Below are 26,098 nucleotides of genomic sequence, written 5' to 3'. Positions count from 1 at the left end.
ATATACACTTAGCTATTACATATGGAGGATAGACGCCATAAGGCCTTATATAATACAAGATGGGGAGTAATCCTATGTAGCCTAATCTGCTCTCTACGACTCATCCGCATCAGAAAACTCCTCTCACTGTAGTGGCATATCGAAGGGAGTCTGCAACAGCAAATACATATATAATTGTGAGTACCAAATACAAACTGACATATAATGACAGATTTCTCAAATTAGGAATGATATTTATTACTACTTACCGGTCCTCCGCGAGCATAGAGCTTCTCGATCAGGGCACTTAAGCCATGCTTCTCCCCGTATGTCACCTCTAGTGCAGTCGAGTCGCGATTCGTAAAACCTTGCTGTGGCACACAAACATTGAAAAACAACGTACTTGAGATTCATGTTCGAAATGCATACATCAACATGGATGTCATTAAATTAGAGTACTCTACCCTATTAATACTTACGGAATCTGCCAGGAATGTTGCATGGCCACCATCACCAAGGTGATGCACCGATCCTGCGTCCAAGCACACCTTTGCTATGTCCTTCTGCTGCTTCCACTTGTCTGGAGTGGATGTCACCTCATCCTGGAGATTACTCCAGTCCTCTATATCCAGTCACTCCGGCTTCGATTTTCCCTGCTTGACTGCTTCGCGTGCATCAGACCGCCTATGCGACTGATAGTCACGCATACGCGTCATCATCCACCCTCTCGAAAATCTATCATTGCTAGAGGGGTGAGGGAACTCTCGATACAATGTATTGATTATGTACTCCTTGCTGGCATCTTGGATCTCCTTCCACTTGTCTGTAATGTTGTGCCGAAATACTTGTTGGCACAACTCATGCATCCTAGAGATGACAGCTTTTCCATCATCATACATGTATAAATGGCTAGAGGCCTTATCTATGAGATACGAGTAACCTGCAAGATTTTGCAAACGGGTACTTTCATGACATTAATACAAATGTGTCAAACACAACTTGAATTGATAAGTGCTACTGTGAAAAAGGATGCGAAAATACATACATGGAGAAGTGAGTTTCGTGTACTTCTTGTCGGCCTTGGGAGTGATCGGTGGGGTGCATGAAGGAGTGGGAGCAGTAGATGTGTGCCTACCACCGCCAGTGAAAGATGATGTTGACTCCCTGGTGGCAGTGCGAGTGGGAGAGACTACATCTGTATCCCCACAACAGGAGCTACCTCCTCCTCGACTACGTGACTCTGAAGCAAAGCGAGACCTGCGACTGCATCCACTGGAGGTTGAAGCATAGCACCGTCTAGAGTCTGCCAATCGTGCTGAGTCGGAACGGGAAAGCTGTGCATCGGCTCTATCTCTGACCCGTGCTAGCTGCTCTGGTGAGAAACACGCTAGCATCGCGTCAATGTCGTCATCTGTAAAATCATGACTCATCCTGCCGTTCGTGCCCAAATCCTAAACCTGCACATACAAGGAAAAATAATAATATTAGATAATGAATTGCAAGACATAATAAAACTAAGACTTAATTAGCAAGACTTCATTTAAAAAAAAAAAAAGATAATACAAAACACCATACTCCAAAAACATACAAATTGTCCTAACCGATTTGCAAAAATTGGCATTGTTGTAGTGGGAGGAACGTTTTGATTGAGTCACTTTTGTTTAGGGTTCCACAATCTCATCTTGACATAGCTTAGTATACACTGAGAGATCTATACAAAATTCTCCACAAAATGAGGACTCTGCTTCATTTTCAAAAAACCCATCCTCTATCTCCTCTATCTCCATAGGTGAGATATCTTGGTCCTCCAGGTAGTTAATTAGGGTTTCTTGTATGCCTTCTGTCATCATTGCCGCTATTAAAGGTGTCTCTTCTACGATCGGTACAGGGGTTCTAGCAAGCACGGGGATACTCCTAGATGTCATGGGAATGACATACCACCATTGAGGTTGTTGCGGATTAGGGAAAAAGACGACCTGATTCATATTATGATTAGTATAAAAGTCCACTTTGAGATTGCTAAAGCGCGTCAAGTATTAGGGACTCTTACCTGCTCACAGTGATTTGGCAAAACAAATGTATCACTCAAATCGGTCCACTTCTTCGTTGAGTCAATCTCAACAGAGCCACTTGGCCCTCGTCGAACAGTTGCACCTGCTCCTTCGAGAGTAACCTTGAACCATTGCACATCAAATATAGTCATAGAGAAACTTTGATAGTCCACTGCAAGGATACTCTGTAAACATCCGAAATACTCCATCTTTGCAACTACATGGTTTGGATCTTTGGCACGTCGTCGGCTTTCCTGCTCAAACATTGCCATCACTCCATAGTCCATTGTCGAGTGTAACTTGTTGATGTGCTCTACTCTGAAATGTCGTCCACGTGACCATGTTGCACTATGGACCTTATACTGGGAGAAGAACAAGTATATTAGTTGCGATTTGTAGTATAGATTGTAATTTCTTGGGATTGCATACCTTGGGATTGCTTCCACGTGAGAAGTCCCATTCTTCTTCAGTAACTGTTTCTCCATCTTGAGATGCTTTGGTTAGGGCCTCATGTAGCCATCTAGTGGACATGAGTAGAGGCATCTCCTCTAAGCCCTTCGGATATTAAATGGGCCGTTGCCGCGTACTCCGTCGAAAGTCAGATCTTGTAGACTCTCACTCAGCTCGAGCATTCTCATATTGTTGCAGCCACTTCTCCATCGTAGCGCTATGCAGCATACAAAATCGGTTCACCTTGGACTCCATAGATGCGTCCATCTTCTTCTCTATTCCGTTTCCCACTAGGACATCTCCATTCAGACAATCATCCTCCTTAAGTGACCATATCAAGCCTTTGTCCCGGTCCACAGTGGACAACCACTCAGAAATGTACACCAAGGCCTCCGACACTAACCAACCTTCAGCCATGCTACCCTCAAGACGAGCCCATTGTCACACAAATCCCTTTAAGGTCTTCATGAACCGTTCAAGGAAAAACATTCATCGACTATGGACTGGACTTGCAACCTGCAATTCATTTACAATATGCACTAGAAGATGGGTTTGTATCGTGAGCATGCTAGTGGGAAGATACTTCTCCAAAAGACAAGCAGTCTCTACTGCCATGCATTTCGCGGATTCAATCGATGATGTGTGAATCTCTTTTTTGGAGACAAACTGAACCAACTCGGACAATTTGTAAATGGCTGTCCGTACCTCCCATGTCAGAGACCCTACGATTGCGATCGGCAATACGAACTGTGAAAACCATGTAATTAATATTGTGTATAAACAAACGAAGATTCTAAAATCTAATATGCAGAATCATGCCATACGCAGCCTCATACCGTACATACCTGACACATCTTATGCCAATCATGGGATTTGAGTCCTGTCAGTTGGTCATCCTTTGTGAATGCTGTCTTGAGAGAATGCATTAGGCCAGTCGGCGTGCAAAAGGACTTGATGTTTTCCTTTATGAGCCAGACAAAACCCAAGGAGCGCGCGGCAATTGCACTCAACCGTCGACGCCACTTACAGGCCAATATGGCTCCATCTTTCCCACTGCTTTCAAATCCATCCTCGCTTCTAGTGTGTCTCGTTGCCCAGTGAGGTGGTCCCATAGCAAGCTACCCACATTCTTAAAAATGTGCATGGGATCTAAAAGGTGGTTAATTTTCAGTTTTTTCCAATAAGTTAGCTCATAGAAAATTGAGAAGCGCCGCATTCCACTGGGAATCGAGTCTTGGTCCACCATCCTGCGATCAAACCAGCTTAGTGCGTTCATTCTCGTAGGAGGGCAACCAAGAAATCCTTCTCTCATGACATGACCCTCTGGCAAAAAAGCCCGATGTCCCTCAAATACCATCTTCTTCATAGATTTTGACCTACGAGAATCCAACCTTGGTCCACACATAGGACATGCATGGTAACCTGACGTGACTAGCCCTGCGGGACACACATGTACAATGAGGCATGTCATAACACCAACATCGCTCAAAGAAAACTAACAAAATAAGAAAACACGCTTTACCAGAGCATTCTCCATAACCTGGAAAGTCATGCATGGTCCACATAAGAATTGCCCTTATAGTTGAGATCGCCTACCAATATGTTTGCTCATGTCCTCCACTACAATTCCCTCCCACAACTCCTTTAGCTCATCAATCAGTGGAGAGAGGTAGACATCCATATTCTTGACTTTGTATTGTCCAGGCACAGGTAAGCTGAGCAAAAGGTATCCTTTCTTGGTGGAAAGCCATGGCGGTATATTATAGTTAACAAGGACCATGGGCCATACACTATATGAGGTGGAACGTAAACCAAAAGGATTTACCCCATCCATGGCAAGACCGAATCGTAGATTCCTCACCTCCTTTGCAAAGTCAGGGAAAGTCTCGTCAATGTGATGCCATGCTTCTGAGTTAGCTGGTGTACACTGTACACCATCAGTGGATCGATTTTTCGCATGCCATGTAGTCAAAATTTCAAAACTCTTGGTCCGAAAAATGTGACGAACACGCAGTATCAGCGGAAAGTGCCTCAAAACCTTCTGCGGAACAGTCAGTCCTTGCAAGTCATTTCGATACCTGTCCGCACCGCACTTGGGACATGTGGCCAACAATTCAAACTCTCCCTGGAAGAGAACACAATCATTGGGGCAAGCATGAATGCAATTATAATCCATGCCTAGCTTTTGCAGCACTTGTCTTGCATCATCACAAGACTTAGGCATCGTATTTTGGATAGGCAAAATGTAAGATTTCAACGTTCTACAAATTGCAAAGAAGCACGCTATTAAAATACTACATAGCACATTTTAATGGCTTTCAATAAAGAATCATACACATCATAATATACTTGAATAGCTCTGTCACACTCGCATCGCTCCATCGATACTTTGTTTGTATGCTCAACAATGCAAGAAGTGTCTTCAAATGGGATACCCGACTCCCATCATACAATGGAATGGCAGCCTCCGCAATTAAAGGATCTTGGGATTTCGAGTCCGTTGGAAGCAATGATTCGATCATGTCCTCTAATTCGGGCTCCAAAAAAGCAGGAGGATCGTCCACGTCTCCAGCATTCTCACCCATAGAAGGGGGTTGAGAGTTATCACCTTGTATGAGACAATTAGTTATCTCGGACGGCATTTGTATAGAGCGCAGATGAACCTGTCTTATTGGACGCAAGAGATCTGCGGACTGCAATGTATCAACATGGCCTTGACCCTGTAAAGGACGTTAAGGAGCTAACTTCTAAGATAACCCCAAACTGTTATACCTAAATCAACTACATGTCATATAGTAATGAGAGAGAACTTACCGCAATCTCGTAATTCAAGACTACTTGGTCGATTATCTCAACTTGAAACTCTCCATATCGTTGCACATGCTCTATGGACAAACGACATTTCCGACGAATGGCCAATTTGCATTGCGTGCATGGATAGGGGACACGTTGATTGAGCCAAGCCTCACGATCACCACCATTTTGGTCGTGAGTGCTAGACATCTTGACTACGATGTAATGGAATGATAATTTAATAACAATTCTATATTGTATATTGGGACCACTCCACTATATATATTTCAGGGCTTTTTAAATTTTTTTTTTGTACCTATCTCTTTGAGTTCGGCTCTAAACTTATCTATCTTTGAGGTCGGCTCTAAACTATGCTCATACACATACATTTTCGTACCTACATTGCAAAGAATAAAAACCAACACAAGAAAAAATTTGAAAACACTCGCTTTCATTTCTCTCTCTTTAAACACTTCCTAACCTACATTGCAAAGCAACACAAAGATCGAAGAGAAACCAACACTTTCTAACCTACATTGCAAAGCAAAACAAAGATTGTAAAGAAACCAAAACAGGGCATACCGTCGTGCTCTCTTCTTCTTCCACGACCTCTTCGTGTGGGTGACGCTCCTCTCCTCGTGTGCGGCTCGCGGCTCATGGCTTGCTTCCTTGCTCACCTCCCTTGCTCACCTCCCTCTCTTGCTCACCTCCCTTTCTCTTTCTCTCCGCCTTCGCGCGCTCATTTGAAAGAAATGTTCGGGTTTCCGCGAAATGTTACCACAGTAAGTCATCGCTATTAGTGTCGCTATTAGCGTCGCTAAATAGCGACACTAATAGCGACGTTTTTAGCGACGCAGATAACGATGCTAATACCAACGGCGAAAAAAAATGTCGCTACTTAGCGTCGCTATATGTGTGTACCCTTGTAGTGCCCCCAACACTATGATAGATGAAAAAAATAGATCTAGGAGCATCAAAAAGTCTTGTAGCACCTATCACTTTCTCTCTCCAACTAATCAAATAGTGGTATCCTAATTCCAACTCTACTAATTTGTTTTTTTCTTATAGGGCATGTCTCACATGAAGATGAGTTCCGATACTAGTTCCTATTGGTGTATTCCTCTAGAGTCACTTCAACACATTCACTTTGTGGACAAGGGCTTCTTCTTTGCCCTCGTTGGATCCAACCAAGAGCAAGATTGGGTATTGGGATCAACAATAAGCTATAGAGGTAATTTATCCATGTCCCTCCCTAGTTGTCATGCTTCTCCCCATGTTGGCACATGAATGTCCAATTTGGGTCTCCTTTCTAGGCCTCCCCAACTCATTCAATAGTGAGATCCTTATCCTAGCCAAAGCCCTCCACCAAGTGCTCTACTTGTCGGCTCCCTCACATGGTATCTTGCGACTTGAGAAGTGTGCATGTATCCTCTAGGACTATTGCGATAAGGGGATACTTGAGTTGATGGAGCTCTTTGATCCACACAAGATCGAAATCACTATTGAAGTCAAGTTTGCCATCTTTCCTAACACTTGCTACCTCTACCACAAGACTGGTTATTACACAAAGGATTTCCCCCAAAAGTCCATGGGTTTAGATCAAGGTGATAAGCAACCAGTGGTTGATAAGGGGGAGAAGAAGGAAGGAGACCCTGCTTCCAAAAGAAAAGATACCAAGAAACCTCTGGGAAAAAAGATGACAAATCAAATACCCCTCATGCAATCAAGCAACATGAAATACCGAATAAGTCAAATGAGGGTACCAGACCCAAGATGCCTACCAAACCACCTAGAAAAATTAAGAGGGAAAATAAGAATATCTCTCCAGCTAGTAAGTCCCAACAATCGTCAAGGATGAAAGGTAAGAAGGAGCCATCCCTCAAGCACCTTGCTTGCCAACATTTGGTTGACCACAATATCTATGTTGCTCTTAATGACAATGAGATCATGGATGATGGAGCCAATCTCTTCTTCGACATCTCTTGTTAAATTCTCTCTCTTTTCTTGGAAGGTGAGAGACAATTGCTCACACTCACTGCACTCTCCTCATACACGAAATGGATCCTCAAGTGTGGCACAACATCCTAGGATTTGCTTGCGGTTTTGACCTAGTTCCCAGCTCCACTAGCATGGACACAATGCACCACATAGTAAGGTAGACACACCTGCTAGGCAGCGCACTTTTCTTTTCCTTTTCAGGTAAATGTGGTTGTGACCAACCATCGACATCAGATGCCCCCATCATCACCCACTGAAAGTACCCTCGATCTCCACAACCTCATCTATTTCGACATGCTTCTCTCCCATGTCCAATCCCCATAGGAGGGGGGGTAATGTTACAGACATGTTACAGACCATACAATCCAAAAAAAAATAGAGAAAGACCAAGGAAGCCCAAGTCAAATAGTGAATCGAGAAGCTCATTTTGCCCATGTGAGAAAAGCAAAAGAGAAGGCAAGCTCAGAAAAAATGTGTGCCAAATATTCTAGCAAGAAAAGCAAAGGGCGCAATGTAATTCGTTTTAGAAAAGAGTGCCAAGCTCCCTCCTGTGCAAATTGTAAATGTAGAAGTGCAAGAGCAAAAGAACCATGGAAAGAGGAAAGACATAAGGAAAGAAAACCTTGGCTAAGACAGCCAGTCATGAAAAAAGGGGATGGGTGCCCAAAGGGATAAGGGCATGTATAAAAGTCAAAAAGTGAAGGGAGAAGCTTATTCTTGGTGTGTGACTAAAGTGGTTCTCTTCTTCTCTTCTTCTCTTCTTCTCTTATCCTTTCTTGTGCTTGTGCTTGAGTTTGAGAGAGGTAGTGTGAGAGTGTGAGGGAGTGAGTGAGCTTGCTTGAGCTCACATCTCGGATCGTGGAGCTACCTGAGTGCTTGAGGGAGGAGGTTGCTCAATCGGGTATCAAACTAAGCTCACTGCACTTTAGGATCAAGAGCGCGTATGGTTATGTGAAAGATGGCTATAGCATTTGGCCTGAAACGCTTGAAGCAATAAGTGGTCCGTGGGTCTTGGGGCGGTGGTCAAGAGAAGGCTCCTACACATATGTCAGCAGCCATGCAACTAATCCCCATCTTCAAGCTTAATTTCTTAAAGAGCCAAGACACCAGGTTTCCTTCCCCTTAGAATGGCCATGTGGAGACATGTCTAACCATAGGGGAGTGTGATCTCCCTCGGTGTGTCCCGCCCTTGATGTGCTTGAGGACCCGTTGGTGTAGTGATTGTAATGCTCATCAATTGAGATCTTCTTTTCCCTTCTTGCTCTTGTCTTTCTTTTTTCTATTTTCCTTATCTTTTTCTTTTTCGTGTTTTCTTGTTCTCTCCTTCTTCTTCTTCTTCTTCTTCTTATAAAAATAATATGTGCACAAGAAGTCGATCTTTAGATTTTGGATCATGTAAGGAGGAGGCTAGGGGCTTAAGCAATTCACTAAGGAAGTTTCTACTTTGCATATAGTCCTTTAGGTTCATTCGTACATTCAGAGGAGTTGTTGATGGAAATGGATGACTACACCTAGTGAATCATTATGCTTGCTCTAGCAACCTCTTCCTTCTTTTCTTGGCCTCCTCCTTTCCCTCAGTTGTTGCATCTTTAGATTGTACGTCTTGCTGGGCTTACGGTCTTGGAGATGATGGTCGTGGGACTTGTTTCTCCTTGAAGCCTAGCAACTCCACCTCTTGGACTATCAGCCTTGTTTGCCAGATGCTCTCTTGCCCCTGTTGGCTTAGGACGATTCTTGGTTCTTGTGATTGGATACACAGTCCATGCCTTATGGCTCTACACGTGATCTCCAGCTTCCTCTTTAGCGTTCCAATGGCCTCCTCCTCATCTGACTGCGTGATGTTTAAGATGGTACTAAGGAAGGTGCGTTGTTGGCCTTCCAATCTTGTGGCTGCAGCCTTTGCCCTACTCTTTGCTAATACTCTGTTATATTTTGCATTGGCTAGATGGCTTGCTAGCTCTTTTACTCCTTTAGGCTCTCACTTTGTCTTTGGGCTAAGGCCGCTATGATTGGCTCTTGGTCTCTCCACTTTTGAGTTACTTTTTCCTTCTCCTCCTCTAAGTACTCGATCTCTATTTCTAGTCTTCCTTGCTCCTTGATCCCCATTATCAATTTATATCTCATTTCTTCTGCCTCTCTTTGATGCTCTTCTTCTACTTGAGCTCTTTTTGCTTCTCCTACTACAAGCTAATTCATGGCTTCTTGAACTCTTCTCATTTGCCCTGCCAGGTCCTCGTGTTGCACGATTAGTAGCTTATACTACCTTTGTAAACCGATAAGCTCTTATGCTTCTTCTGCAAGACTTACTTGCCACCTATCTTTGTCTCTTTCTTTGTTATCCTTTAGTTATTGTATCACTTTTCAATAGTCCTCTCCAACTCAAAGGCTGCTAATGTCTCTCTTTCCACTTCCGATACAACCTTTGCAATTTTCTTTTCCTCCTTAGCTCTCTCCAACTGTGAAAGGAGTTCTTTAATGTACTCGTTGTAGCCCACGGATGGTAGCATTGCTATAGGAATGGATGTTGCGGATGCCTCTATTTTTAGCTTCTTTGGGTCTTATCTTGATTCGGTTTCTACAGCCTAGTTTCTTGGTTCTTGCCAGAGGGAGTCCCTCATGGGGTGCAGGTGCAATCTCTTGTACCTTGTTGACTAAGTACTACAACTAGGCCATGAGGTTGCTTCTATCCACCATGGTTGAGGTGCCTTGGGTGGATGTGGTGGGTTGGGGTAGTAGACATGAGAATGGCTGGGATTGGATATAATGGGCTCTTGCCCTTGCCTTCTATTGTTGGTGGCACTGCAGCTTCTAGCACTTGGGCATTAGTGCGTGGGCCTTCTTCTCCTCACAAGTGCATGGCAACCAACTCCTCCTGCCTGGAGGGCTACTCTATCAACATGCATATTGCTAGAGCCATGTCTTTCTCTTCCTTTCTTTGTAGCTTGTGTGCTTCTTCTTCCGCTCTCCTCTTTCTCTCCTCTTCAGCTCTCTTAGAATCCTCTTGGATCCTTTGCAATTCGGCTTCTTCCTTCCTCCATCTCCCTTCTTTAGCCTTCTTTGACTCTTTTTGTGCCTTTTGCAAGTTGGCCTTCTCTTTTTTTGTCATTCTCTCCCCGACTTCTTGCTTCCACTTTTGGGGAGTCTTCTCCTTTGGCTTTTTAAGCCCTCCTTGGCTAGATTGTGTCTCCTATTCTTCCTTCTCGCTTACTCTTCTTTGGTTGGACTATTCTTGCTTCTAAGAAGGCAGTGCCCTTTTAGGTGTCTCTCTTACTTTTTCTTCGCCTACCATCTTCCCCATTGCCTCCTAGATGAGGGCCATTAGTATTGAACTAAACCCTATGAATGAGGCTTTTGAGACATGTTTCTTCCTTTCAGTTCCAGCTTTTGATGTTGGGGATTCTTCATCAACTGGCCTACTCTCTAAGGCTAGTGCTTTGACAGATTTGTCAATTGTCTTCCGCACATAACCATTCCAGTCGATTTTGTTGGGTGAATGGGGTGTCAAGCTCTCCAACAAAGGCACTCCAATCCTATGCATGAGCGAGTTGTACCTCTAGCTTGAGAACAATGTATGGATGACCTTGGTCTAGAGTCTCATTTTAGGATTGGGGATATCCTGGATACTAATGCCATCATTTTAGATGATACCCTATCTTCCAACGGCTTCTCTCGTGGGTATGTGGGACATGTGATTAGCCATGTAGTGCTGCTTTGCTTTACATACAACCATGGAGAAGTTGTGCAATTGTTCACAGCAAACACCATGGCCAGACCTTCTCTCTCAGTTGTGGAATAGCTCATCTCGATGTCCATGAGTTGTCTACTAGCAGCAAAGCTCACTGGATAGTCTAGGTTGTGTTCACTAGGCTAGCATAAAACAATTTCCATGGCAAACTTCGAGGCATCAATATGTACGTGGAAGGTCATGGTCAAGTCTTGGGCTCTTAGGATTGGCATGGTTGTCAGAGCCTTCTTCGACTCCTTGTATGTGCATTGGTATTCCTCAGTCCATTATTCGAATACCATCAACAGTTTGTAGAGTGGTTTAGTGATTAGTGCATAGTTCAACATGAATCGTCGATAATATCCTGTATGCCCTAGGAAGCACTGAACTCCCCTATAGTTGGTTGGTGGTGGAAGGTCTACATAAGCTTCACTTTCAAGAAGCCGGTGGCAATGCTATTCTTGGATGCCATGTTTCCCAGCATGCATCCATGTTCACCCAAAACTGGTACTTAAGGGGGTTCAATGAGAGACGATACACTCTACATCATTCAAAGACTGTGCGGAGTTTGTCTAGGCGTTCCCTCCAACTTGAGTGCACACACAGATCATCAACAAACACTTCTAGCTCTCGCCTCTAAGCATGTCCTTAAAGGTAGCATGCATGAGCCATTAGAACATGGCTGGTGTGTTTTTCATCCTGAAGGGCATAACTATGTAGGTGAAGATGCCCCATTAGGTAACAAATGCGATCTTAAGCCTGTCATCTCGGGATGCACTTGCACCTAATTGTAACCTGAGAAGTCATCTAGGAAACTGTAGGCTTCTTTGCCAACCACTCTCTCTAGTATATGCTCCATGTGTACAATAGTGGATAGTTGTCTCTCTTCGAAGCAACATTGACTTTCTTATAATTGCATTGACGCACACTTTGATTTTTCTATTCTTCTTCAAGACGATTATGATGGGCAAAACCTAGTCTGTGTGCTCAATTTCATAGATGAATCCAGCTTTCAATAGCTTGTTTATCTCTTCCTTGACTACATAAGCATGCTTGGGATTCATTGAATAGGGTTGTTGCTTGACCGGCATTGCATCTGGTGTCATGGGGATATTATGAGTCAACACACTTGAATCTACTCCCTTCAACTCGTCGAGGGACCAAGCAAATATATCTATGCACTCTCATAGGAGTGCAATGAGAGTTACTTCGTCATGCGCTTGATCAAGTCATTAGGTGTGAAGACATGTCGGGGCTTCTCCCCTTCCCTGGCTAGGTCTACCTCCTTGACTTTCGCGGGTCCTTCTATGGGTTCATTCGCTTGTCCTTGGCTCTTCGCACCCAGCAAAATCACTACCTATCACTCTTCTTGAACTTCGTGAATTGCTTTGGTAGATCTTGCAGTTTTTTTAGCTTCTCAGCTTTCGATTGCCTAGGTTGTCTCATTCTCTCCTCCCTAAGCCATTTGCATCTTAGGTGCGTTTGGTCTCAAGTGGTCAAGGTATTTCAAGATCGCTATCTAAGCTTACTTCTGACTCAGAATTGAACTCTCTGTCTTTGCTAGAAGAGGGAGTTTCTCCTAGTGGTTGTAGCTCTAAAGGTGATTTCGTTCCAAAAATTGGTGTGGAACTTGGTTGGGTGAGCCTTTCTCATTCATGATCAATTGACCCTAAGTGTTCCAACCAGGATCAATCTCACTCTGTTCACATGATTCCTCTCTTGATTTTAAGGGTAATCCCCTTCCGCAAGTTGGAATCTACTTGTATTTGCTCAATCACATGTCTATCTCATCAATGACATACTCTATTGTGCCAATCTCTTCTTTGCTCTCTTCACTAAGGGAACAACAAACTTCATACTCATCATTCGAATTGTCCTCCTCCAGCTGCTTGTCATCTCCTAGGTTTCCATGTCTTTTTTCTTTCTCGCCTGTGACTAAGGCCCAATTGTATGTTAGACTTAGATCGTATACATTGGTCCACTTCCACTTAGGTTTGTCCATGAGATCTTTGAGGGTTTTAAGGTTAGTGGCGGGGTTGCCAGCTAGCTTATTTGTCAAGTACTCTAAGATCCCGTGGAGCTTTAGCTTGTTGTTTGGGACATGGAACATGGCAGGGGTGGGTTGGCTACAAAAGCTTCTAGTCATCATCCATAATGGTACTGAGGGCTCATTCACGGGCTCACTGACTATCTTGTTAGCTTGCTTATATTCCTCCTCCTTGTCTGATAATGGCAGATTGATGGTGGCTAGCACGTGCATCCGATCTCGCTCATCCTTAGGGCTAGCGATTTATTTCGTTAGTGTCTTGTAATATTTCCTAACTTGAGTGTCACCCTTCATCACAACAAAGATAGCATTTAGGTCGACTGGCATTGTCTTCCAGGTGTCCATCTCCACCCTCACTGCCTTTGTTTGGTTGCTTAAGAAGATCAAACTGTTGCCCCAGTCTTCTATAACTTGTGCGTTTTGCATTGAGGGTTGGCCTAGCAGGAGGTTGTAGTCAAGTCCCTTCATGACAATGAAGTCAATTGAGAACTAGACTCCTACGATCTTTAACGGCCAATTCTTCAATACTCAGAATGGCCTAACTTTCATCCCATTGGCCAGTGTGACATTGAACCTAGCATTTTTGACAAGAGGGTTACCTCAAGCTTAGAGGATAGCATGGCTAAGTACATTGACTCTGGCTCCTATGTCCACGATTCCTCTCCTCGTGGTGTACCTAGCGCTAAGATTGGCAAGATTGCATGCATCTCTATGTTCTCCTAGAAGGCATTAACGTGTGAGGACTTGGGCACTGAGCGCATCGTCAAGCTAGGTATCTGAGTCATTGCATATTGGTCATGCAAATTATCTATCCCTTGCTTGACTAGTCCTTTCACCCATTGCTTCAACTCTTGCCACAACATTGGGAGCTGCCTAAGAAGATGTCCTAAGCGTAAAGTCACAGGGGTTGTCATTAGTGTTGCAAGAAGGTCATCAGCAGCTTGCTTCCCTCCTAATTCCACCCCTCCTGGCTGATGGCCTGAGGCACTTAAGCTTTGTCTATGCAGTAGTGCTCGAGGTGCAGATGCGTCTCTTGACTTTAGCAGAGTAGGTGAAACTGGCATGCTCACACCACAAAGCTAATCTATTTCATCTTCCAGGATGGGATCAACATCCTTCAAGTTCTCTTGGGCTTCTCTTATCCACACCTTGACCTTATCTATGGCTTCAAGTTGGTGCTTGGGTTTAGGGTACCCCCCGACCTTTGCACTCCCCCTTTCCACAGTCTTTGGAGCATATGCTTTTGCGTCTATGACCTTTTTCCTAGTGGTTATTGTCATGGCACTGTCCGTCTTAAGCATGATCTTTGCTTTGGTTCTCTTCCTTCTTCCCCTATGGCTTCTTTTTTCATTGAGGCTACATCTAGGTTACTAGGCCAAGGCAATGATATGCAGGCCTGTTGCTTCATCTGTCCTCAGGTCATAATATGCAACAATGGGATAGGCGTAGCCTCTCCGTTGAGTATTTCAACTCTGAACATCCCCAATGGTATTGATGGCATGATCACCAAACTAGAGGGTGATTTTGCTCTTTATGTGGGTAATTTCGCAATCTGGGCATCTAAGGTCAGCCTTCTCTTGATTGGCTTCCTCCATCTCACGATAGTGTGAAGAAATATGCCCTTGGTGTCCACAAGTCCAACATGCAATCGACTCTTGGGTTTGTCCTTCTAGGCCTCTACCCCTACCTCTGCCTAACGCCATCACCAGCACTAGTCAATAGTCCATGAGAATAGGATTGCCCTCTTCATCATACGAGACATAAGGGTTTATGTATGCTTCCTGATCCTCCACATAGTGGACTAGGGCATCGCTCCGCTGGGTGGGTTACAAAAGATCCAGGTGGCCTAGGTATGCCTGTGGGATTAATCTCTTGGTGGCCTATTCCCTAAGGATGGCTAGTTGTATGGAAGTTTCCTTAGTAGTCTGCACTGCATAGCATCATGGCCAAACCTACCGCAATGGCACAAGGTTGAGACCGAGGGCCCTGAAATTCTGCTTAAAGTTGGTTTCCATTGCAATGCACACATTGGACATGTGGGCATGTAGGCCTCCTCACTATCTCTTATAGCCTAGCTAGCTCCAACTTAATCTTTGCTAGCTCTTCCCTCTGGTCAACTATCTTCCCTTTGTCTTGGCCACTTGGGATTGACCATTTGCTAGGTGTCATGGCCTTCTTTGAGGATCTAGAATTAGCATTATCTTCGGTTGAGCTCTTGAAACTTCTCTCCTTGAGCTAGTTGTCCACTCATATGGCCTTTTCAAAGACCCTAGCTAGTATGTCTCTCTACAAGCTCAAGTTTCTTGCCAAGGCCTTGTAGAGTTCATTGCTATAAATTCTGTTTATAAACATTATGGATACCGCTCTTTCGTTGGGTCGTTCATTAGATGGGATTCTCTTAAAGAGACTCTGCACGTGGGTAATGTTATACCTAATATCCTCCTTGTCCTTTTGCTTGACGTTCATCAATCGTCCTATGAGGTTGTCGGAATACCCAATCTCGAAAAACCTCTTAATGAAGAGGCCCTTGAGGTCGTTGGAGTTATTTTGCTTCGCCGTGTCTAAGCTAGTGTACCATGTCCTACCCTTGTCACCTAGGCAAAGGTCAAAGGCTTGCGAGCGTTGGACAAGATCCGTAAGGTCATTGACTACGCAGACTTGCTCGAACTACTCTATGAAGTTGTACATGTATTTTTCTAACTACTTTGAGACTATGGGGATCTTCGACTAATTCTTGGAGCCCTAGTTGATTTCCAATCCTGCGAGCAACAAGGTTGCTAGGGTTTCCGTGCTCTGCTCTAAGGCCATAATATCTATGAGTCGCTTTGTGAGAAGCTCGCTCAATGTCAAGTCTGCTTCTAGCGTTCTCTCCCTTTCTTCTGTGTTAGGTCTTGCTCAATTTCTATTGGCTAGAGCTAGCACGCGTTGGACTTCCTACATCATCTCTATGTCTTGCTACAACTTCCTACCTCGTTGCCCATAGTTCTATGTTATTATGCATTGTAGTGCTTGCCGTGCTAATCTCCTCTTCTCCTCGAGGTCCACTATGATGTCCTTGGCTAGCCTACCATGGTGCTTCATCCTAGTTTGCAAGTCATATTTATTGGCCATTGGCTCAATATCGATCGAAAAGTCTCCCCAATCGAGCTGGTCATTCTAGCGATTGGAGCTCGCGATCTTGACATGCAGGTGGCTTCTTGCTCCACTCGGCTATGAATTAGTAGGCTCATTAAGTCCATCAACAATGTGTCTCCAATAATGTTGGTACGTCTATGCTCATGAGTCTTCTATGTCTTGACTCTCTCTTTGGTCCTACTGGTCGGGGTTCTTAGTCATTCATCTAAGTTTGAAGGTCATCTCCTACTACTGATGGATTTGATTTGCTTATTACATCTTAGTGTGTTTCTTCTTATTGCAAACAACCCTCAACTTACGTGTGTGTGGTACTCTTTTTTATGCACGGTGTAAAATCAGGCTTTCAGCTTCCAAGTGCACTTATCAAGTGTCAAAACAGTGTGAGGTGTGAATGCTAGATGAATAATGTAGCTCTCGCTCTCCCTCATTCCGGCTTTGGCCAAACATGGCTCTAAGTGTGATTGTTAGCTACTCTCAAGAGCTAATTAGGGTCTCTACTACGTCTCCCAACTTGGTCAGGGTGTGATAAAGGTGGTTTGCAAGTAAGGTATGCATGTCAATTTGGAGCATTAAGCAAGGGCGGACAGCTAATGGGTTAGCTGGTAGTCGCTTCTAGGTCGTTAGGTCACTATTTCTTCCATTTCTCATGTCTAGAGCCGTTCAACTTGTTTGTGAGGCTTCTGGAGATTCGTCAAGCTTGGATTTGTCAAGGTCTAGGGATGTCAGTTTTGCTTAATTTCACATTTGGTCCAAGTGGCCCGAATCGCAAAGGTTCGAGTCCTAGACTTGGAGTGTCTGAGGCCAAGTGAGCCGAATGGCCAAATGCCCGAGTCCTTGTATCCGAATGATATGTGGCTGGGTGGGCCAAATTTGAGTGTCCGAAGGGTGGTGGTTCGAGGCCTAGACTTGAAAGGCCGAGTTATCTGAGTGGACATTGGTGACTCGGATGTCTGAGTTGACTCACGACTTGGTTGTCCAAGGCCTATGATCGCCATTCGAGTGCGGCAGTGAGTTGCCAAATGACAAAAAATCCTTAAAAACCCTACTCATGCCTTACTAATGATTGCAACCAAGGTGCTCACACTAATCAATAGGCATCAAACAACATTTAGAACATCTGGAGGGCTCGGGAATGCGGTAATGTGAATCAATGAGCAAATTTGTGATTCTGCCCTGTAGCTCTCTCTCTCAACTAAATGCACACAAATGGGCTCTCTCTTTGCCCTCTTGGCCTCTCAAATTTAGTTTTCCACTCCCCTTCTTCTCTTAATGCATTGAAGCTCTCTTTTCCTTGTTTTCTCTCTGTTTTGGACATGCTATTACTATAGACACCCTGTTGTGTATTTCTCTATTTTTAATTTTTTTTTCTTACCTAAATGCATTCAAATTGCAAGTAGCGACTCACACTACTCCAATCTACTTCCCTAAATCCAAAAAACCATAAAAACTTACTTGCAAAAGGAGATCAAATACCTCTTCAACTCCCTTGCTTCCTATCTATCTCAAGCACAGATTTGGGAAAAACCCTATTTCAATGCTTGATTCGGAGTGCACAAGCACTCAAAGCTTGAATCCGTTGGTCTCAGCAAAATGAAACCAAAATGTGGGAGCCTTCACTCAACTGCCAAGACCCATGGACCGCTTATTGCTTCAAGCATTTCAAGTTGAATGTTATGGCCACCTCTCACATAGCCATATGCACTCTCAATCCTATCAGTGTAGTGAGCTTACCTTGATGCCCAATTGAGTAGTCTCCTCCCTCAAGCACTTTAGTAGCTCCATGATTTGAGATAAGAGCTCAAGCAAGCTCCATCCTCCATAGCCGTGCGTGCAAGAGAAAAGAAGAGAAGCAGAGAAGAGGAGATGGAGAGCTTCTCCACCACGGTCCCTCACCCTCAATTACTCACTCCCTCACACTCTCACACTCCCTCTCTCAAACTCAAGCACAAGCACAAGCATAAGGAGAAGAGAAGAAGAGAGCCACTTTAGCCACAAACCAAGAATGAGCTTCTCCATTCACTTTTTGACTTTTATACATGCCCTCATCCCTTTGGGCACCCATCTCCCTTTTTACATGACTAGCCATCTTAGCCAAGGTCTTTTTTCCTCATGTCTTTCCTCTTTCCATGGTTCTTTTGCTTCTGCACTTCTACATTTACAATTTGCACAGGAGGGAGCATGGTGCTCTTTTCTAAAATGAATTACATTGCGCCATGCACTTTCCTCGCTAGAATATTCGGTGCACCTTGCTAGAATCTTCAATGCTCTCCTATGTTTTTTCTGAGCTTGCCTTGTCTTCCGCTTCTCTTGCCAGGGTAGAATGAGCTTCTTTATTCACTTTTTCACTTGGGTTTCCTTGGTCTTCCTCTGCTTCTTTTTGGGTTGTATGGTCCATAGTAACATGTTTGTAGCAATATGACCGAGGTATATTTGCTTCATGGCAGCATGTAGGAGAGAAAAAGGGGGGGATATACTAATACTAATCAAGGACAAATGGAAGCTAAACATTAGATTTAAAGATGAAGATGGCACTTTCTTAGCAAGCCCGTTTGATGTATGGAATGAGCTTATCGTCATCTCTCCATCTACATCCCTAACTCATCCACTCAAGACAAAGAAGCGGAGAAACCTTGAGCCCCTTGATCAATGGTAACCTAACCATCATTGCCAAGAATTTCAACATGACCCATGCAAATGGTAACATATTCATTACACAAATTTTGGACTAAAAAATGGGCTCTTAAGAATAATATAATTTTAATATTTAAGCCTTTTGGATTGCCCAATAGGAAGGCTAGATATTGGCATCTAGCCTTTCTAAAGGATAACGTATCCATTAGAAGAATTTTGGACTAAAAACCCTAAAAAATAATATAGTTTAAGATGTAAGCCTTTTGGATTGCCCAATAGGAAGGCTAGATATTGGCATCTATCAAGGGTAAATCTTCTCTCTCCAAATCTTGGGTTTTGGATTTAAAAAAGGGTGAATGAATAATACAAAAAATTTGAGTTTTTCTCACCTCATATTTTCTCTCATTCTTTGGCAAAATTTCAAAATTTCTTTCTTTTCTCTTTTGAAATCAGTTTGATCCAAAATTTTAGTACTAGACTACTTTCCCTCTCTTCTCCATTCTAGTGAGTTTTTGTCTCCATTGAAACTCTCTGGTGAGAGTAATTAGGGTTTTGAGCGTTCTACTTACCTCTCCACTTTCTTCTCCTTGTAGCTCAAAATCTAGGCAAAACACATGTGTCCATCTCTCTTTGCATTTTCTCTTGTTTGTTGCCTTTTCAGTAGGGCTCGATGTCATTTCTCACTATTAATGTTGTTTTATTTACAAAGGTTGTTTTGGATAGGAGACACATGTGCTCGTGTGTGGCTTTCTTTACTGCAATCTTTTCAATCAGAACATAATTCTAGTGAATTTGGAAATCTTTCAAGGTCCATTCTTTATTATTTAGAATATTGGGACTCCAAAAAGACATCTTTAAGTTTCCCAAAGCTATCATGTAACACATCATTAGAAACCTTAAATGGAATCTATTAAGCTTTGAACAATAAATTTGGAGCAATGATATAAGAGTTATAGCAAAGAGAAAGTTTTGACCATGAGTTCTAAACTTGTGGAAAATTTCCAAAATCACTAATAGGGTGATAATGCAACATAATCTTGGTTCTAACTCTTGTTGTTGTTTTATTGCAGAAATCATTTTGGGTGAGTTTGCATAAGTGCACATCTCTCTCTCTCTCTCTTCATGTTTTTCTCTATTCTATTGTTATTCCAATATATCTTCATATAAATACTAACTCTTGCTATTGTCTTTTTGCAGAGATCAATTTGGGCAAGATTATATAGGTGCTCATTGCTTTCTCTCACCTACACACTCACAAACACACTCTGTGTTTTTCCTATTTCATTATCTTTACACTAAGGTTTGATACTAGGTCAAACTTTCGGATCGATTATTGTTTTAGTGCTTAACACACAAGGTAGAGTAAAGATTCTGTGGCTCTAGGTTTTGATCGACAACAGTTCAATCTTATCTTCATCGAATGAATTTATAGGTAAATTTGCTTAAATTTGTGTTACTTTTATTTATACAACTATCTAGATATTTTTTATTAAAAGAGATTCATTAATTGAACAATTTAGTCATACTTTTCTCATGTCTATGACTTCAATAGGTTTTGATGATCATAAGTTTAAAATTTATTGTTGTTATTGCAATCAATAGAGTAGTGCATATATTCCACCTTATAGGTAAAATCACTCTTTTATATTGCAAAAAATCATGAATAATTAGTTACTTTGGTTGTTATTGAAGTGTTATGTTTCTATGGCAAGCAACTATTGTTCAATATTTAGGTGAAGCACAGAACACTTGATCAACTATTTTGTTGTGGTAAGTGATTCCTTTGTGCTGGACGATATGGATCTACTAGAAGTCGAGGTTCAAAAATCCTTTGATTTATTGATCCTATGTATCTATTTGGATTTCCATTCCAATTGGCTATGATCCATGAAACTCTTGCATCATATCATCCATGTAATGCACAATGTGCTAAGTTATAGAATATCTCATGTGTTAATCCAATATTCCTATTCAGATTTGCATGCCATGTGGTTGCCATCCTTGTATTGACTACTCTTTTATACTTACATTTTTATGCAATGTATTAAGTCATATTAGACTCCTATTCATTATAATGCGATTTTTTAATGTGAAATTCTCTAAATACTCTTATACTACTCTTTCTATTTTATTTCATGTAAATGGTATGATTAAAGTGATGCTTTGAAATTAAATATTTACTTTATGTCGATGTACATACATAGATGCCTTTCAATATCAATGTTTGTGTCTGTTTACAAAAGTGTAAACATCTCTTAATGCCATATTGATTTGTATGGTATATTGATGATTACTAATAATTGGACCTAAGATGGTTATTGTTTAGGGCTTAACATATATTTATTTAAATCTATTGCCTAGGTTATAATACCTTAGAGAAGAATAAGCATTCTCTCAATAGAAATACTCAACAAGAAATATGAAAAAGAAAATTGGATCATGGATATATATATCATTGCTTATCTTGGATACATATCCATCCAAGTGTAAAGGAAGCTTTCAAGGTGAAAGCATCTACAGTTGCAAATATATTCAAGCACTAGAAGGGTAAATTTTTTGCTTTCAAACAAAGGAAGAATGATTCTCACCTTGCAACAGAGATGCTAGTACAACATGTATTTATGCAAAAGCAAATATATATTGCACCCATTGTAGCCATTCAACGAAACATTGCAAATAGTAAGTCCTTGTAACATATTGAGAATGAGTGATTTCATGATATCCATATAACCAGTTGTCTTATATTTACAAAAGTATACCCTTCGGATTGTTGTGAGTGGCAAAATGTTGAGAGTTTCACATGTTCTTTTAAGTGTTACTGCCTTGAAATTGGTAGACTGCTCTTTAAGGGGCATGTAACCAAATAGCTCACAAAGGACCTTCTATTTTTCTACAACTCCAAGTACATATTGCCCAAGGGGTTCGAGAATATGGAACCGAATCTCAATAGCATAAAATGGCCATTGTGTAGTAGCAATATTTTATACATGTGTAGCACAAAAATTTCAGCAGATATATTGAACTCTATGAAGCCATCATTAGCTCAAACAATGTACACCTAAGTTGGTTCGTACCTACCAATTGCAATTTTTATGCATATGTTCAAGAAATGTGAGGGTTTAAGAGGTACCAAAAGCACATACATGATGAAAAGTGCATTGGAGGATTACATAGCAAGGATTCTAGGCAAAACTTAAATGTCAAAACTCACTCACACTCTTGACATGGTAGAGTTGTGGATGGAGGACTTTCCTTCCCAATTATAGATACTTTGTTGCATGATAAACTTTATGCCTAGTGTTCAAATATCATAGATGGAGGAAGCTCAAGGGTGAATGGTTATGAGGCTTGATTAAGATACATGTGAAAGTATGGCTATGGATGTTACTATCATCTACAAGGGGGATGCGAGTCCCAAGTGTTGCAAATGGAGGATGATTGGCCCTTGAGTATAATGCACCAGGAAATCACAATGTTAATGGAGAATCTACCTACTAGTTTCTATTTTAAATTAGATAGTAGAAAGATTCTAAGCCGAGATGAGGGTACTATTCCTAGTGGAAAGTGTGTGGCTCCACATATTTTAGAAGTTGCAGGGTCTCCTCAAAATTCCAACTCCACGTCTTAAAATTCAATACTTATAAACTTTCAAATTTTTTTGGCTAATGGAATATTATTGCTTTGCAAAATCATACACTTGTTATGTATACATGTACTTTAAATGTTGAGATAAGATGCATGCGCCCAAACTACACATCGAGGAAGAGAAATGCCTATCCTAACCTTGATTCTTTTAAATACATAGATTTTTTAAAATTGAGATAAGATGCATACATCCAAGCATCCACCCAAGAATAAGGAGAATGCATCTCCCTTTCCACGTTAATTGATAGAGTGCATGTGTATTCTTGCAATTCAGAATGAAATTTTTGAATATATATAACATTCATTCATTGACATTTGATATACACACACACACACACACACACTTATATAGCACATGGAGAGAGGGAGAAGGCTCCTTCTAGATCATAGAGCTGATACACTGCGCACTTGCCGCATTGATATGTTTACATGTGCATATGAGCTTTACAAACTCGTTAAGTAAAGCCATAACTAAACATTGTATACGAAAAGTCCTTAAATAGTTTAAAACTTGGGATTTTTAAGGTGGAACTACTTTGTTCTTATTTCATTGTTTTATTTTACACATTCTCTCTTCATCCCTTTATACCCACCACATGCCTCGTCCTTACTACAAGGATACTTGCGTATACTTTGACGCATGGATCCATGAGACTCTCTTTGCTAACTAGGGTGACAAGATCTTTGAGATCTTCTCAAAGAACTTCAACCTTGAACGCATGCTTTCACCACTAGATCCCCCCCTTTAGGTCATGGATGACTTTGTAACCACCGTCACCACACCTGCACATACTCCATCTAGGGATTTCACATGAACTAGTTGCCTTTGGAAGAGCTCATGGTATTTCAAGTAGGGAATAACAAAAAGTCCTTTAATAGTTTCCATGGGCAATACACGAGGTCCAATACCTTTGGAGCTCGTGGAGAGTGATTATGCATTGGTGACTTACCTCCTTACATTGGATACACCCATAGAAAAGGAGAGCGATAAAGATACAACTCCGTAGGTTTTTACTATCACATATAGGGAAGAAGAGCCGATTGAAGTGCTAATAAATATTTAAGAGAAAAATCAAGTGGTGGTGGAGCAAGGGTTGGCTCTCATGGCGCCATCCTCTTTCGAAGAGCCACAAGTCAACAAACCCAACCTCACCTCCTTGACACCCATTGAAGTAGATGGCGAGCAATACTTGCTTCTATCACATGTGATGCAATACTTAAAACTTAAAAAAGAAGAGTTATTCTCCATCCTACCCAAGGATTCAACGGAAGATCTCATCGATTATAATGACGTGAATGTGCATCCAACAATGGCAGAGGCTAGAAGATATGATGGCAGAAGCTTAGATATAGTGAATGACATCATAACAACGTTGGAGCAGATTACATTGGTTGAAGAATTTACCTTGTATTGAATGCTAAGTTTGAAGCACTATAGCACAATCTATTTAGACCAAGGCCCCACCTTCCTACCAAGGAGTTTGTGGATCCCTCTACCTAGAGAGGTACCTCATTGATACACCAATAAACAAACATACAAGATTATCTAAAAAAGGTGAGACATTTGTACATTATGAAACTTAACCGTAGGTTGCCATGCATCACTTTTTATGAAGATTTCATCCATGGACTCTAGAGGACTCAATGCACCCTATGGTCAAGTTTGCATCAATGTAAGGAGGATCTTGACATGCGGATTGACAAAAGAATTCAACTCTAAAGGTGTATATTGGTAACCTTGTTGGTGACTTGGTGGACTTTCACAAGAAGTGCTCACTATGAGGAGAGGAAACAATCATGAAAATTCGGGCCCTAAACCTTTCTAGTGATAACTCTTCACATGTAGCTTGGAGAAGGTGATGCTAGTGAAGCGATCAAAGCTTCTCTACCTATTTGAGCAAGCTTGTGGTGGAGCAATATATGTGCTCACTAATTTAAGCAAGCTCACAAAAGTTTCAGATATGCTTCTCTTGAAGAAAGAGCTAAAGGCGGAGCATATCATTTTTGAAGAAAGAACTTCTATTTTCGTTGGAAGTTGGCTCCTCCTCTCCACCAATGAAAAAGCTAGGAATGAATGAGAGTTCTTGTTGGCCATTGGCTCATTATATTTTTCATCATCATTAAGACCCATCGCATGTATTTTTCTTGATGAATATAAGACATTGTTCTCTATTCCTATAAATAACTATTCATTGAATAAATGTGTGGTATATTAATGATGTATCCATATATGTTAGCATAATCATATTTAATTATGTCAATAGATAGTACATTGTGCATAGCTAATAATGTCACTCCTACTGATACCTATACTACTTTTAATGTGCACATACATTAAATAAAAAATAAGCATCATGTATTTTTTTAACAACTTTACTTAAACTAATTGAATTGAGTACACATTGCATGGGGTATATATATATATATATATATGCATGCATGCATACATATATACATACATATCAATTTTAAAAAGTATACAAAACATTTTGGCTTTCCAAGTATGATGGTACTCTAGCATTCATAGCAAACCCTATGGAGGAGGAGGAGTCCCCTTGCCGTGTTGAAGTCAAACAATAAAGTTCATGTCTTTACCTATGATTGTGATGTGCTTTGTATGGATGACCGCTAACTATGTATCATTCAACATGTGGATGAGAAATCCTTTTATAACTATTTGTGGGGCCTCCATGGCTACATGAAGGCCATCGGCCACTCATGCCCAAAACCTTCCTAGCCCTTTCAGTCACATGTCTAATAATATTTCTCGAATGAATCTCTGGAAGAATCTTTTTGGGATGAGAAGCCCATATGGACACTAGATTCTCCTTATCTCTCAAAGAGCAACAATCTCTAGTCTCCATTTCCTCTTCTTTTATGGTGGTCTTTGTGGTTGAGAGATGAAGCAGCTACTACAGCAAAAGAGGAGGATTCACCTTGTGCTCCAAGTGAGCCATGGCATTCTTCATGGGCGAAAAGGGTGAGTGGCTTACTTGGTGCATGCTTTGCAAGCTTGAGGAGGTTGGGATGGAGGACAGAGGTTGGGGATGTAATAATGGATGAAGTAATGAAAGCAAGATGTAAAAATGAGAAGAAGAATGAACTTTTAACCCATTTAAATATTAAAACTAGGTTAATGCAGGTTCATACGCATGGTCTATCATGAGAGTGTGAATCCAAAACCTTTAATCAGAAATGGAATAAACTTCACATGTATACTCATTAAGTGATTTATTTGGCATCTAGATGTCACACTTTGGACAATGGACATCCTAGCTTTTTTTTTTGCAATGTATATATATATATTGAACTCTTGGCTGTCTAAAGGGTGTATGTCTAAAGTTTTGTTGCATTCCAATATAGTGGTATTTAAAAAATCATCTTGCAAAAAAATCATGAATGGATCAATAATCGAGAAGTGAACATTATAATTACTAGTCCTTACAGACTTTGTACCACATAGGCTACGCAAAGGTATCAAGAGTAAAGTCTACAATGAGAACTATTAAATGTTCATATGTTTTTCCTATTGAAATTGACAGTACTATATGAAGTTAAATATGATATGGGGCTCTGAATGGAAGCTTCTTCATGACTATCTTAAACATAGTCATCTTTCCTAGACAACAAGAGTTTTGAAATCTC

General features: G+C 41.5%; 1 pseudogene; it reads right to left on the bottom strand.

Annotated features, from left to right (window-relative positions):
- Window positions 1-3,444: 3,444 nt before the first annotated feature.
- LOC148035563 (uncharacterized) lies at window positions 3,445-5,065 on the bottom strand (annotated as a pseudogene).
- Between the last annotated feature and the right edge of the window lie 21,033 nt (window positions 5,066-26,098).

The sequence above is a fragment of the Lygodium microphyllum genome, chromosome 5 (assembly GCF_053477565.2).
Source record: "Lygodium microphyllum isolate KBCC chromosome 5, Lygodium_microphyllum_v1.1.10, whole genome shotgun sequence".
NCBI classification, from domain to species: domain Eukaryota; kingdom Viridiplantae; phylum Streptophyta; class Polypodiopsida; order Schizaeales; family Lygodiaceae; genus Lygodium; species Lygodium microphyllum.
The sequence above is the reverse complement of the archived record's forward strand: the minus strand, read 5'-3'. Positions and strand labels throughout refer to the sequence as shown.